General features: G+C 40.1%; 1 non-coding gene across 1 annotated transcript; it reads right to left on the bottom strand.

The window, feature by feature from the left end:
• Positions 1-4,510: 4,510 nt before the first annotated feature.
• On the bottom strand, positions 4,511-4,617 carry LOC111891465 (small nucleolar RNA R71). Its single transcript, XR_002850203.2, has one exon. It is a non-coding gene; the product is annotated as a small nucleolar RNA R71 (small nucleolar RNA).
• Positions 4,618-14,203: the final 9,586 nt, after the last annotated feature.

The raw sequence follows: 14,203 nt of genomic DNA on the forward strand, positions 1-14,203 counted from the left end.
TGGATTGGTTGAGCATATTTGGTGCTATGATTGACTCTGAGGGACAGCAGGTTGTGGTTCGAACCCCAAGTGGGGAAGAACTGATCATTTATGGGGAGGGTACCAGGGTTGGATCAACCTTTTTTTCTACTAGCAGGGCTCGATAGTATCTTCATCATGGATGTTTGGGATATATTGCTTATGTGATTGATACTAGGGTAGAGAAAGGGTTTCGGTTTCAGATGTGCGTGTAGTCAGAGAATTCCCAAATGTATTCCCAGAGGAATTACGCGACGTGCCTTCCGCGAGGCAAGTGGAGTTACCTGATCCCTGGTGCAACGTCGATTGCTAAGGCGCCGTATCCCTTAGCACTGCCAGAGATGCAGGAGTTGTCCTATCAGCTTTAGGAGCTTTTGGGTAATCATTTTATCAGACCGAGCAGTTCTCATTGGGAAGCATCGTTCCTGTTTGTGAAGCAGAAGGATGGTTCACACTGGATGTGTATTGATTACTAGGAGTTGAATAAGTTGACAGTGAAGAACCATTACCCACTTCCATAGATTGATGATCTCTTCGATCAGTTGTAGGGTGCATCTTGGTTCTCCAAGATCGATTTGAGGTCGGGGTATCTTCAGGTGAGAGTTGAGGAGGAGGATGTGGAGAAGACAACGTTCCGAACTCGTTATGGTCATTATGAGTTCATGGTGATGCCGTTTGGGCTCACCAATGCACCAACAAAATTTATGGATTTGATGAATCAGGTTTGCAGGCCAATGGTTGATCGATCCGTTATTGTTTTTATCGATGATATCTTGGTCTATTCCAAGACCATGGAGCACCATGGGGAGCATCTTTGAGAGCTGTTGGGAGTTTTGAGGAGGGAGAGGCTTTATGCCATGTTCTCGAAGTGTGAGTTTTGGTTACGGGAGGTCCAGTTCTTAGGACTCCTCGTTAACCAGAATGAGATTCTAGTTGATTTGGCCAAAATGGAGGATGTCATGTAGCGGGAGGTTCTGAAATATCCTTTGGAGATCAGGAGGTTTTTTTTTTTTTTTTTTTTTTTTTTTTTTTTGTTTTTTTTTTGGAATTAGCAGGATAATATCATTGGTTTATTTAGGATTTCTACAAGGTTTCCATACCTCTAACTTGTTTGAAGAAAAAGGGTTTGGATTTTCGTTGTTGGCTTGAGTAGCAGGCTGCATTTGAGACACTAAGAGAGAAGTTATATGAGGCCCTGGTGTGATCCTCCCAGTGGGTGTGGAGGGTTATGTAGTTTATTGTGATGCTTTTACCACTAGTTTGGGGTCAATGCTCATGCAGCGAGGGAGAGTTATTGCATATACTTCTAGGAAGCTGAAGTCGCATGAGGTTTGATATCATACGCATGATCGGGAATTGGAGGCAGTGTTGTTTGCCCTCAAGATTTGGCGGTGCTATCTATATGTATTCCGATATACCATCTACAAGAATCACAAGAATCTAATATATCTTATGGACCAGCCAAATCTGAATATGAGGCAGCATATATGGCTTGATGTGGTCAATGATTATGGCTGCGGGATTTTGTACCACCCGAGGAAAGTGAATGTTGTCGTTGATGACTTGAGCGATAAGTCGGCTAGTTCTTCAGTTAAGGGCATATGTGTGATGATTTATATTGATTCGCCGCTTCTTGATTTGATCAGGGAGGATCAAGGCGAGGGAGTAAAGAAGGAAAATCGGAAGCATGAGCGAATTAGGGGTGAGTTTGAAAAATTTTCTACCAAATTTGTGGATTATTGACCCAATGCGGTCGATTTTTGTCACACCCCCAAACCAAAACGGCGGAAACGTTCGGGGGCGGAGGACGTCATATTCAGTATCATAACAATTCATAGTAAGGAAAGTACACACCACCATATATATAAAAAGGTTTCAAAATGTTTACATAATTGTATTTCTTACATGTTCAAAAGATAAATACATAAACATCTTTCAAAAGAAGTAATTAACGTCGGAGCGTTAATCCCCAAAAGTTGGTTTCCAAACCTGTTTAGCGGTTCCCTGAGAATACAAGTTATTTCAAAGAAAAAGTGTCAACAATTAAGATGGTGAGTTCATAAGCGGTTTTGAGAAAATGTATGCCATTCCAAAGTTCGTGCGTTTTCCAAGAAAATCCCTTATTTTCTTATAACAGTATGAAATTGATATGTGCATAATTAGTTAGTTATTTAGCATACATTTTTATTCATTTTAACTAATTACGTGAATAATATGGACAAAAGGTACTTAATATTGTTTAAATTTTGTTTTCAGTCCAAAAGACATGCTTGGGAGTGAAAGGGAACAAGGGAAAGCAATTGAAGGCCAAAGAGTGAAGATTGAGGGACAAAAGTTCAACTACTCGGCGAGTACACGAGTCTACTCGGCGAGTCCAACTGAATATTCCAGAAGATAGCCACGACTCCTGATTTAAGACGGATAACAACGAGTCTACTCGGCGAGTTGGGTCTGCTACTCGCCGAGTACACCCAGTTTTGAGATATCTATAAAAACCAAGCCTTTATCCGATGTGACTACTTTTCTGGCGCTTTTTGAAGATCCTTCTGCGATTGAGAACCCTGGAAGACGCTGAGGAATTCTAATCTTCAACCTTTTGAAGAATTGAAGCAACTAGGTTAATCATTCCACTTAGCTTTAGGATTTGAGTATGTCTAATCTAGTTAAACTTGTTTTTGTGTGTGATTTTACTGCAACTATGAGCTAATTTCGTTTTTGTTTCTGTTTGGGGAATACCAAGGAACTCCTATGGTTTAATTCTTAGTTTTTGATTAATTGTTTATTGGTGATCTATTAAATTAAGTTTGTTAAAGACCCTTATGCATTAATCACAATTATTTTCTGTTAATTGGAAGACAATTAAGCTGCATGAACATCTCTTAGTTGTTAACCTCATATGTCTATGTGAACACTAATTCATATGCTTAGGAATAATGATTATGAAACTAAGATTAATAAGACAATAATTAGATTAATGTGTGAGCTTGTTTGAGAAACCATCAAACAAGAGGTTAATTGAATCACTAAATTGATTAACCCTACAAATCTTATTTAATCCAAATCATTAATCTAGGGAATTAATTAGTTTAAACACTTGATCACCGCTCAAATTAGTTAATTGTCTAAGGGTTAGGAGTAATCAACATGAACCTAACCACTATAATTGGTAGCCAATAACAATTAATCTATCATAAATACAAATAACCATAGGAGTGAATTGGTTGAACCTAAATAGAAACATCTTTATCAAATTTGGTGAATTAGTTGTTTGCTTTAGTTATTTAGTTAATTAAGTGTTTTATGGTGTGCTTAAGTTTCTAGTCTTGTAAAACTAGAAGAAAACATTTTACTTTCATTAATTGTTTTAGTTAAAATTAGTTATTAGTTTAATTTTCCGTTCCCTGAGTTCGATACCTTACTTACTAAATTATATCACTAAAAGACAGGTTCACTGCCTTTGTGTGCTAAATTTATTAATAAAAAGTAGGGATAAAACAAGTGCATTTTACACACATCAAGTTTTTGGTGCCGTTGCCGGGGAACGGTTCTAAATAATTAATCTAATTCCTAATTTTTCGATCCTTTGTGTGAGTTTACTTGCATAAAGTTACTTTATTGCAATTTAGTAGTTAGCAATTAGGTTTTAGTTTCTGTTTTAGTTTTAATATTAAGTTTATAATTTTTTCAAAAACACACTGGTACTCGCCGAGTGCAGTCGCACCTACTCGGCGAGTACAAGCGTATTCAGCAGTTAATTTTCGATTTAGTACATTTTTTTTTGTTCTTTTTACGCTTTTATTCTGTTTATTTCAGGACTTTCATGACCAGAGGATCAAACACCCCGCTGGTACCCCCGTTTGAAGATCCCGAATCCGCATTAAAAAGGAACAAAGGAAAGGATGTGGAGAGCTCAAGTACACCAAAGAAGTCACCTTTGTCCAATTTGAAGACTGTTTTTGGGAAAAAGAAGAGCAGCAAATCAGGAGCATCCAGTGCCTCTTTGACAATCGAGGACCCAATTCAAGAAGATATTGAGTACGAGACAGAGGAAGAAGAGGACCCGACATACGAGCACGAAACCGAGTCCGAGGAAGAGTTAGCTATCATAATGGATAACATTGATGAAATCCCCATGGGAGAATGGAAGAAGAGGATGCGAGACGACACTGGCCCGGGACTTGTGCAACCCGTAATTCCCGCGACTGCTACCTTCGAGCTAAAGGGTCATATCCTATCTTTACTTAAAGAAATAACTTTTTATGGAAAAGACCATGAAGATGCCTACAAGCATTTGGACGAAGTCAATGATGTAGCTGATTACTTCAATGTTCCAAATGTGCCCCGCGAGACTCAGCTACTTCGTATGCTTCCGGTGACATTCAAAGGTGCTGCAAAAGACTGGCTCAAGTCACTTCCCCTCGGATCAGTCACCACTTAGGCCAAGATGAAAGAAGAATTCATTGATCACTTTTGCCCACCTTCCAAGATAGCCAAGTTGAAGAAGGCCATTGCTAACTTTGAACAACAAGCTGGAGAGTCGCTATACGAAGCATGGGAGAGGTACAAGAGCTTACTAAGAAACTGCCCACACCATGACCTAAACAGCCAGCAAGAAGTATCCATCTTCTATAATGGAGTTAATGTCACAACCAGACAGTTACTAGACTCGCAAGGCCCGCTCACAAAGAAGCCGCCCCCAGTGATCAAAGAATTTATTGAAGAATTCTCTAAACACTCTAGAGAATACCACAATCCTAGACATGATGTCACTAGGGGAGCCGCTTATGGAGCTACTGAAGACTTATCCGCGGTCATGGCTATGCTAAAAACCATGGATAGGAGGATGGATAAGATGGATCAAACAATCCATGCTATTCGGGTGGGTTGTGAAAACTGCAATGGGCCTCACCTCACTAGAGACTGTGATTTAGATGAGAATGGCAACAAGAAGGCGCAAGTGTGTTACTCAAGTGGAGACCGATATGATGAAGACTGGCGCAAACAAAAGAAAGATTGGCTCCCTTATGAAGAGTACAAGAAATCCAAGGAGGAAAGGTTTAGGCAAAAAGGGAGAGGGTTCTACCAAAAGGAGGAGCCGGTGCAAGAAAGGAAGCCAAGCTTGGAAGAAATGCTCACAAAATTTGTAGCTGCTTCAGAAAAAAGACATAGTGACCATGATGCTGCAATTCAAGAAACAAGGACCATGCTTAGGAACCAGCAAGCATCTATCCACAATATAGAAACACAGCTTGGGCAACTTGCTCAACAAATCAACCAAAGGTCACCGGGCGAACTTCCTAGCAAAACTAAAAATAACCCACGAGGCGCGCACATAAACATAGTCACAACAAGAAGTGGGAAGATAATCACTCCCCTGGCACCTATTCAGACTGAGTCATCCAAGAAATCACAGAAGGAGGAGGCAGAAAAGCAAGCAGAGAACCAAGACATACAAACTGAAAGCTCTACTCGCCGAGTACCACGTATGGACTCGGCGAGTACATCACAAAATCCCACCGAACAGATTCCTGAAAAACTTTACCAGCCTCCCATGCCATACCCAGCCCGAGCTAAGAAGGAGAAGCAGGAAGAGGAGTATCAGAAGTTTCTAGATCATATCAAGACTCTTCAAATAGACATACCCTTCATAGAAGCCGTCATGCAAATGCCCAAGTATGCAAAGTTCCTTAAGGAACTTCTCACTAATAGAAGGAAGATGGAAGAAGTGAAGAAGGTAGTGCTCAATGAAAACTGCTCAGCTGCCATGCTAAATAAGCTACCAAAGAAGAAAGGTGATCCGGGGAGTTTGACTTTACCTTGCCAATTTGGCAACTTGGCCACCATTCATGCCTTAGCCGATTCGGGAGCAAGTGTGAATCTAATGCCATATTCATTCTTTAAGAAGCTGGATCTCCCGGAACCAAGGCCAATTCGCGTGGCAATACACTTGGCAAACAAGACAGTTACCTTCCCAAGAGGCATATGCGAAGACATATTAGTCAAGGTGGAAAAATTCGTCTTTCCCGCTGATTTTATCGTTCTAGACATGGAGGCGGATCCACAAGTGCCAATCATCCTTGGAAGGCCCTTCCTCAACACGGCAAGTGCTATAGTAGACATGAGGGACTCAAAGCTCACTTTGCGGGTAGGAGAAGATTCAGTCACATTTGGGGTAGACCAAGCTATGAAGTATTCAAGGAACAGTGACGACAAGACATTCTCAATCGATATGCTTGACGAATTATTGGAGGAAGGCATAACTGAAGATTCCAGCATGTTCACAACTGATGATGAAGAATTTGATCCAGAAAAAGACTTGATGGAAATTGAAAGACTGCTGGAAGAAGCAGATTATGAAGAATTGGTAAAACAAACTAATAGTTCTATGCGCCGAGTTCCTCTGAAGAAAAGGCAGAATTCGTGAATACGGCCACAAACTCGCCGAGTACCCTACCTGTACTCGGCGAGTCCATCAGTCAGAACCAAAAAACGGAGCTCAAAACTCTACCAGAACATTTGGAATATGCTTTCCTTGAGGAAGGCAACCAAAAACCTGTAATCATAGCTGTTGACCTGTCCAATTCTGAAAAGGAAGAGCTAGTACAAGTGTTGAAGAAGCGGAAGCGGGCGATAGCATGGAGCATCACCAACATCAAGGGAATCAGCCCATCTTATTGCTCCCACAAGATCAATCTGGAAGAAGGAGCAAAGCCGGTTGTACAGCCCCAAAGAAGGTTAAACCCGAACATGCAAGAAGTAGTCAAGAAGGAAGTGGTCAAACTCTTAGATGCGGGAATTATCTATTCCATTTCCGACAGTCCATGGGTGAGTCCGGTCCAAGTGGTGCCCAAGAAAGGAGGGATGAAGGTCATAACCAACGAAAAGAACGAACTAATCCGACATGAACGGTAACCGGTTGGAGAGTGTGCATCGGTTATCGAAAGCTAAATGATGCGACTCAAAAAGACCATTTTCCCTTACCTTTTATTGATCAAATGTTAGAAAGACTATCGAGCCATAGCTATTATTGCTTTCTAGATGGATTTTCGGGTTATTTTCAAATACCCATAAACCCAATGGACCAAGAAAAGACCACATTCACTTGCCCAAGTGGGACTTTTGCTTATAGACGCATGCCTTTTGGGTTATGCAATGCACCCGCGACTTTTCAAAGGTGTATGACAGCTATATTCCATGATATGGTGGAAAAATTCATGGAAGTTTTTATGGACGACTTTTCCATTTTTGGATCTTCTTTCCATGATTGTCTCACTAATCTTGACTTAATGCTTGCTAGGTGTGAAAAAACCGACTTGGTCCTCAATTGGGAGAAATGTCATTTTTTGGTCAAGGAGGGTATAGTGTTGGGCCACAAGATTTCCAAAATGGGAATTGAAGTGGATAGGGCAAAGATTGACACCATTGCCAAATTACCCCCACCAACTAATGTGAAGGGCATTAGGAGTATTCTAGGACACGCGGGTTTTTATCGGCGTTTCATAAACGATTTTTCCAAAATAACTAGATCTCTAACGCAATTATTACTAAAAGATGCACCATTTAATTTTACTAAAGAATGTTTAGAGGCATTTGAATTTTTAAAGGAAAAATTAACTAATGCCCCGATCATTATTGCACAAAATTGGAACTTACCTTTTGAGATCATGTGTGATGCTAGTGACTATGCATTAGGAGCTGTCCTTGGTCAAAGGGTTGATAAGCACTTTCAACCCATATATTATGCTAGCAAGACTCTAAACCTAGCCCAAGAAAATTACACCACCACTAAAAAAGAATTATTAGCTGTGGTGTATGCCTTTGACAAATTCCGCCCTATTTGGTTTTATCTAAAACTACTGTTTTTACTGACCACTCGGCTATCAAGTATTTTTTTTCCAAACAGGATGCCAAGCCAAGACTGATACGATGGGTGCTAATTCTTCAAGAATTTGACATATAGATACGACACAAGAAGGGAATGGAGAATGTAGCAGCTGACCACTTGTCAAGGCTTGAGAACCCGCAATTGCAAGAAGATAAAGTTGGAGACGACTTCCCGGACGAGTACATTATGGTGACAGTGGGAGAAGAGCCATGGTTCGCGGACATAGCTAATTATTTAGCTACAAAATACATCTCGAAAGATTTTAGCAGTCAACAAAAGAAGAAATTCTTTGCTGAATTAAAATATTACTTTTGGGATGAGCCATACCTCTTCCGAAGCTGTACGGATGGGATCATACAAAGATGCGTATTCGGGAAGGAAAGCCGGAAAATACTAGAGCATTGTCATAGCGGGCCCACGGGTGGACATCATGGAGCACACTACACGGCGAAGAAGATCTTTGACATTGGGTTTTATTGGCCCACAATTTTTAAAGATGCAACCCAATTTGTCAAAGAATGTGATGCTTGTCAAAGGGTGGGAAACATTTCATCTCGAAATGAAATGCCACAACATAGTATCCAAGTGTGCGAGGTGTTTGATGTGTGGGGAATTGACTTCATGGGACCATTTCCCATGTTTAAAGGGAACAGATACATACTAGTGGCGGTGGATTATGTATCCAAATAGGCGGAGGCACAAGCATTACCAACAAATGACGGTCTAGTGGTGGTGCGTTTTTTAAAGAAACCATTTTCACGATTTGGAGTCTCGAAAGCCCTTATAAGTGACCGAGGCACACATTTTGCCAATGACCAATTGGAAAAGGTGTTAAAGAAATATGGGGTAACCCATAAGTTTTCCACATCATACTATCCACAAACTAGTGGGCAAACCGAAGTGACAAACCAAGCCTTAAAGCGAATTTTGGAGAAATCGGTGGGGAACAACCGCAAGGAATGGTTGGATAACCTAGATGATGCACTTTGGGCTTTTCGTACATCTTTCAAAACACCTATTGGTACTACACCATATAGGTTAGTTTAATGAAAGCAATGTCATTTACCGGTGGAGCTAGAGCATAAGGCGTTTTGGGCTTTAAAGAGTTGTAACTTCAACATGGAGGAACTAAAGAGCAACCGGTTAATGCAAATGAATGCTCTTGAGGAGCTGAGGAATGAGGCATAATCTAGTTCATGGCTTTATACAGAGAAGACCAAGATGTGGCATGACAAAAGGATTAAAGATAAACAAATTCATGAAGGCCAAAAAGTGTTGTTCTTTAACTCAAGACTAAAGCTTTTCTCGGGAAAACTCAAGTCAAGGTGGGATGGTCCTTTTCTAGTGAAGACGGTGTTTCCGCATGGTGCTATAGAGATATTATCAAGAGATGGCATGCCTTTCAAGGTCAATGGTCATAGGGTTAAAAAGTATGAAGAAGGAGTCCCCGGGAATGAAGGAATGGAAGAGTTGCTGCTGCTGGAAGGGATTGCAACCACATAGAAGGGGAGGAGTCCAGCTGATGACTCCCTAAAAAGAAGCGCTTCTCGGGAGGCAACCCGAGTTTCAAGTTTGCATTTTCTTTCCTTTTCTTTATTTTCATTATTTTTTCTTTTCTTCATCTATTTTTTAGAACATAACTGCTTGAGGACAAGCAATGCCTAGAGTGTGGGTGGATGGTTTAAAAAAAAATGAGAAAATACATAAATTTTTCAAAATTGTCAATTTTTTTTCAATCTGCAAGGTTTACTCACCGAGTAGGCACGTATACTCGGCGAGTACCTGCCCGAGTAACCCGAAAAAACACGTAACTGCATTTGTACTCGGCGAGTAGGTCCTTTCTACTCGGCGAGTAGCCGATTTACACGGGTGAAATATAAGTCTGTAAAAAAAGAGGGTTTTTCACCCATTTCATCTCATACTCGCCGTGCACAGCAAATCCTCGAGCAGCCCCAGGCGATTTTCGCGATTTCATCCGATCTCTCCAATTTTCTACTCGATTGTCGTCATTCAACCAAAAAGGTAACATCTTTATACTATAAACTCGTTAAAGGTTCGATCTTTATCATAGATTTGCCTCGATTTTGCTTGATTTCGGATTTGGGGGTTTCCTCAAATTCTAGGGTTTCAAATTAGCCATAAATTAGGTAATGTTAGGATGAATTTCTTTATGATTTATGGTTAGATAGGTCATTACAACAAACCCCTGTGAAAAATTTGGATTCTTGGACAGTTTATACAGGACCGGCACAAACAGTCCCGATGTTCATCCTACTCGCCGAGTAGGTCGTGTACTCGGCGAGTAGATGACTATTCAAACCCAATTTCTTTGTTTTTAATTACTGGGTATTGTTTGTTTGTGTGTTTTTTGATGTTTGTATGCAGGAACAATGTTCAGAAGGGGGCAGTCTTCTCGTGGGGGAAGCCAAAGTGATATTCCATGGCTTTCTTTTCAACAACTAACTTCCAAGTCATCACAAACAAGGGCCAAGAATAGATTGGAAGCGCTCAAACAGAAGGAAATTCATTTACCTAACGCAGTTGACTGGGGGTGGTTAGGAAATGTAGGATTGGAGGAGGAGCTTACACCTTACTTGGTGAAAGAATGCAGTTTGGGGTATACCACCATCACATGTGATGGGTGGTTACAATTATTCAAGATTCAAGAATCCGTGTATGTCGAGTTGTGCTGGGAATTTTTCGCTACCATCTCATTCCGAGGTGGTAGTGAGTATTACAATTCCAACACAATCTCTTTTTCTTTGGGCGGGGAGCTGCGACAATGCAGCATTGCTGAGTTCTCTTGGAGGTTAGGCATCTATGACCAGAGCATGATGATGACTGAAGACTTTGAAGCTTTCTTGGAGAACTACCATAAAGAACTTCCGGAGGCAGTTGTGGCCTCAACATGGTGGAACCAGATCGCTAACCGAGTGTATATTCCTTCCACCGCCCAAGAAGGCCACATTCGCTCACCAATCCACCGCCTCATTCACCGATTTGTTGCCAGCACCATCAACCAGAGGAAGGATTGGGACAAGGTCCCAACCCTTGACATCTTCTATTTATGGAGTATCATTACTCCCGACGCCTTTTGCTACCTCCCATATTGCATTGCCAAATTCCTCGCTGAAGGGGCGGTTAAAGAAAAAGTCAACACAAAAATCAATGGAGGCATGTTTGTGACTAGGCTAGCGAGGTCGTATGGGATTTTAGATTTGCCACAAGCTCGGGCACTCACGGTTATCCACCCTCCACCATTCAACACTGCACTATATCGGAGGGCACTGATAGTCAAGAAGTTTGGCAATTCCTTCACTATTCCACATGAAGACGAGCCGACGATTCCCGAGGAGCCGGGAAGGCGGGTCTGACAGCGTAGCAAGCGGGTGCGGGAAGACCCACCGGTTATTCCGGTGGAGGAGGACAATGATGGATGGAACCAATTGGAGTACCGCCGCTACTTGGACGACATTGGACAAGGGGTGAATTACAATAACCAATCTTTTGAATACCTTTTTCAACAAATGAATATTGCCCCAAGACCCGGTCCCGGATATCCATATATTATGAATTGGGATGAGCGGATGAGGAGAAGAGAAGGAGAAGGAGGAAGTGGCACGGGAGGAGCCGATATGGAAGATGAAGGATGAAGAATTGTTTTCTTTTATGTTTTTATGTTTATGGTGTTTTGGACAAATGTTAAAACACTTGGATGATGTTTGTTTTTGTGGGTTGATTATTATTGTCACTTTTAGTTGTTTAATTTTTTTTTCAGGATAGAAGATTAGGAGGCATGCTAATTTGTGAGGGTCAAGAAGGGATTAAGAGATTTTCAAGAAAAAAAATGGAGTTTTGTCCTTAGGATTGAGTCCGTGAAAGTTGAGAGCAATAGAGTGTGCTATTACTGAAGGAAATTAGAAGAGAGGGTCAGTTTGCATTTCCAATTTCAGAACCAGAGGAAAAGGGAACGTCAGCTGGACCAGTTTTGGCAACACAACGTCTAATCGCTGAGTGCACACACTCTACTCGGCGAGTACATGAGTTATTACACGATATAGTTCTAAGACAAGAGCTACTCGCCGAGTCCACGATCTACTCGCCGAGTATACTGCCAATTTTTGATTTCCAGAACTGCTTTGGGCACTTTCACTGCAACATTTACTGACTTTTTGGGAGGAATTACCAATGGAGATTTTCTTAAGAAGCTTGTTCCGTGAAATTTTCAAGTTATCAACCACACGATATTTGACACCCGAGCCATGGATGATCTGTTCCCATGGCTAAAGTCAAGAGAAGAAGGAGATAAAGAAAAGAGTATCAACCTATCGACTGCTACCCCAGTGGAGTTTGTTCCAATTCCCTCTATATATTTGCATTTTTTTGCATAGTATGCAATGAGGGATTGCATAAAATAAGTGTGGGGTAGGGGGTTGGTCACATATTAGAAAACTTAGAATCTTAATTTAGGCTAATTTAAAAAAAAAATTGTTGCATACCAAAAATATTACTTAGGGATTTAAATTAGAAAATTTTGGTAAAAGTAAATTAGGATTCCATATTAGAATTGTGTTGATGATTGCATGAAAACCCAAATGTTTAGTTGAGCCTATGTTTAGCAGCCTAAACCTGAAATGTATCCAGGAACATTGTTATCATTAGCCAATAAAGGTTGAGGTTGAGCGCCCCTGCTTAAGCATGTAGGGATTTGAGTAAAAAAAAGAGAGGTACATGTTAAAAAAAAGGAGAGAATTACAAGAAAAGTTGAAGAATTTTGGAGCAAATAAAGTGAAGATCAAAAGATCAAAATTCCGAAGATTCAAAAAGTTGAAGACACCAAAAATCAAACAATAAAGGTGGTGAATTCAAAGAGACCAAAGATCAAATTATCAAAGGAAGTGAAGAATTCTAAAAGAGCTCCATAGTGGTATCAAAAAGTTGTAATTCTAGATTATGTATGTTTGGGTTGCTCAATTAAAAATACCTTGAGGGTAAGAGGTTTTCTGCGGATGGATTCAGTGGGTTGCATAAAATGAGCATAGTTCGGGGTGAGTGGGCGAATGTTTATGAGTATTGTGAGTATGGGGGGTCCTTAGGAAAAATTTTAGACACAAATGTATGTGTTGCGGTCTTGGCATAATGGTTGGGTTAGATTGGAGTTGTTATATGTGATTCTGATATGTTTAAAATTTAGTTTTGCTTGGGGGCAAGCAAAAGTCAAGTGTGGGGTAATTTGATATGTGCATAATTAGTTAGTTATTTAGCATACATTTTTATTCATTTTTAACTAATTATGTGAATAATATGGACAAAAGGTACTTAATATTGTTTAAATTTTGTTTTCAGTCCAAAAGACATGCTTGGGAGTGAAAGGGAACAAGGGAAAGGAATTGAAGGCCAAAGAGTGAAGATTGAGGGACAAAAGTTCAACTACTCGGCGAGTACACGAGTCTACTCGGCGAGTCCAGCTGAATATTCCAGAAGATAGCCACGACTCCTGATTTAAGACGAATAACAACGAGTCTACACGGCAAGTTGGGTCTGCTACTCGCCGAGTACACCTAGTTTTGAGATATCTATAAAAACCAAGCCTTTATCCGATGGGACTACTTTTCTGGCGATTTTTGAAGATCCTTCTGCGATTGAGAACCCTGGAAGACGCTGAGGAATTCTAATCTTCAACCTTTTGAAGAATTGAAGCAACTAGGTTAATCATTCCACTTAGCTTTAGGATTTGAGTATGTCTAATCTAGTTAAACTTGTTTTTGTGTGTGATTTTACTGCAACTATGAGCTAATTTCGTTTTTTTTTTCTGTTTGGGGAATACCAAGGAACTCCTATGGTTTAATTCTTAGTTTTTGATTAATTGTTTATTGGTGATCTATTAAATTAAGTTTGTTAAAGACCCTTATGCATTAATCACAATTATTTTCTGTTAATTGGAAGACAATTGAGCTGCATGAACATCTCTTAGTTGTTAACCTCATATGTCTATGTGAACACTAATTCATATGCTTAGGAATAATGATTATGAAACTAAGATTAATAAGACAATAATTAGATTAATGTGTGAGCTTGTTTGAGAAACCATCAAACAAGAGGTTAATTGAATCACTAAATTGATTAACCACTACAAATCTTATTTAATCCAAATCATTAATCTAGGGAATTAATTAGTTTAAACACTTGATCACCGCTTAAATTAGTTAATTGTCAGCCAATAACAATTAATCTATCATAAATACAAATAACCATAGGAGTGAATTGGTTGAACCTAAATAGAAACATCTTTATCAAATT

The sequence above is a fragment of the Lactuca sativa genome, chromosome 7 (assembly GCF_002870075.4).
Source record: "Lactuca sativa cultivar Salinas chromosome 7, Lsat_Salinas_v11, whole genome shotgun sequence".
NCBI lineage: Eukaryota > Viridiplantae > Streptophyta > Magnoliopsida > Asterales > Asteraceae > Lactuca > Lactuca sativa.